Source organism: Octodon degus, unplaced genomic scaffold (genome assembly GCF_000260255.1).
Source record: "Octodon degus isolate 3935 unplaced genomic scaffold, OctDeg1.0 scaffold00006, whole genome shotgun sequence".
Classification (NCBI taxonomy): Eukaryota; Metazoa; Chordata; class Mammalia; order Rodentia; family Octodontidae; genus Octodon; species Octodon degus.
Window position 1 is genome coordinate 1,919,963 of NW_004524582.1, and position 2,130 is coordinate 1,922,092.

Consider the following 2,130-nt stretch of genomic DNA (forward strand, 5'->3'; position numbering starts at 1 on the left):
ATATATAGTGTGTGTGTGTGTGTGTATGTGTGTATGCATTCTGATAGTAGAAAATCCTAATTGCTTAACACTTCATTTTCTATTTGGTAAAATTCAGGTGAATATATATATATTTTTAAAAACCACCTACATAGGTGCCAGGGAGATAGCTCAGTATAATAAGCACTTTCCTGGCAGGCATAAGGACCTGAATTCTATCCTCAGTTCCACAAAACAAAACAACAACAAAAATCCTACATAAGGTAATGCTTACTTTTCAAGCTCATCAGGTAGTTCCATTGTACTATATGAATAGTCACCAGCAGTATTTTTAGTACCTTTAATACATTCCACAAACCAAATGCTATCAGTCACATCTAGATGCCCTTCCAAAGCCTCAGGTCACTGATTAGAATTTGCAGAACTGTGGACATGGTTGAATGGATTTACCGAAGACAAGCACCACGAGGTTGCTATGCTTCTGGTGTTTCTACTGCAGCTTGCAGCCTCCTGGATTCTTCTGGCTTTGCCAGGAAGGGTTTCTCCTTTGTTTCCCCTTTGATAGTGCAACGCTGACTTGAAACAAGCAGACTGTGGACTAAAATATCTCTGAACTATGAGCAAAAATAAATTTTTCCTCCTTTAGCTTGTGAGTTCCTAGGTATTTTGTATCATCAATCAAAACTAAAATAGCTAATATGTCTAAGAACAACTTTCGTCAAGTTTAATAAGGTGGATTTAGTCAACATAGCTGCTTTTACTTCAGCACCTACATATATTTAGGCTTAGCCTTTTTGCTGGTGGATACCATGGAGGAAGCATTTTCAGTCTCTTTTGACTGCCACATGTCTAAGCTAGAGACTCCCAAGGAACCCAACGCACTACAAAAGCTCTTCATTGGAAGGTTGAGCTTTGAAACAACTGATGAGAGTCTGAGGGGCATTTTGAGCAATTGAGAACACTCACAAACTGCATGGTACTGAAAAATCCAAACACCAAGCATTCCTGGGGCTTTAGGTCTGTCACTTATACCACTGTAGAGGAGGTTGATGCAGCCATGAATGCAAGGCCACACGAAGTGGAAGGAAGAGTTGTGGAACCAAAGAGAGCTAGCTAAAGAGAAGATTCTCAAAGACAAGGTGCCCACTTAATAGTGAAGAAGATCTTTGTTGGTGGCATTAAAAAAGATACTGAAAAACGTCACCTATTATTTTGAACAATAAGGAAAAATTGAAGTGATTAAGATTATGACCAACCAAGGCAGTGGAAAGAAGAGGGGCTTTGCATTTATAATCTTTGATGACCATAATTCTGTGGATAATTCATCCAAAAATACTACATTATGAATGGCCACAATTGTCAAGTGAGGAAAGCCCTGTCAAAGCAGGAGATGGCTAGTGCTTCATCTAACCAAAGAGGTACAAGTCATTCTGGAAATTTTAGTGGTGGTTGTGGAGGTGGTTTTGGTGACAATGACAGTTTCAGACATGGAGGAAACTTCAGTGGCTGAAGTGGCTTTGGTGGCAGCCATGGTAAGGGTGGATATGGTGGCAGTGGAGATGGCTAAAATGGATATGGTAATGATGGAAGCAATTATGGAGGTGGTGGAAGCTATAATTAATTTGGCAATTACAACAATCAGTATTCAAATTTTGAGCCCATGAAAGGAGAAAACTATGGAGGCAGAAGCTATGGGCTCTACAGTGTTGGAGGCCAATATTTTACCAAATCATGAAATCAAGGTGGCTGTGGTGGATCCAGCAGTAGCAGCAGCTATGGCAGTAGCAGAAGGTTTTAAACACTTCCAGGAAACAAAGTTTATCAGGAGAGGAGAGCCAGAGAAGTGACAGGGGAGCTACAGGTTACAACAGATTTGTGAACTCAGCCAAGCACAGTGGTGGCAGGACCCAGCTGCTACAAAGAAGATATGCTTTAGACAATACACATGCCTATGGACAAAAAATTAGAGGACTGTATTTGTGACTAATTGTATAACAGGTTATTTTAGTTTCCATTCTGTGGAAAGTGTAAATAAAGTATTTCAAAAAAGTTTTTTTTTTTAACTTAGACATTATTTACACCTTGCTGTTGACTGCTACATGTAATAGTCTGATCATGATGCTGAATAAATATGTCTTTTTAAAAATGTTC

General features: G+C 39.3%; 1 pseudogene; it reads left to right on the plus strand.

Moving 5' to 3' along the window:
• Nucleotides 1-824: 824 nt before the first annotated feature.
• LOC105743410 lies at nt 825-1,777 on the plus strand (annotated as a pseudogene).
• The last annotated feature ends 353 nt before the right edge of the window (nt 1,778-2,130 follow it).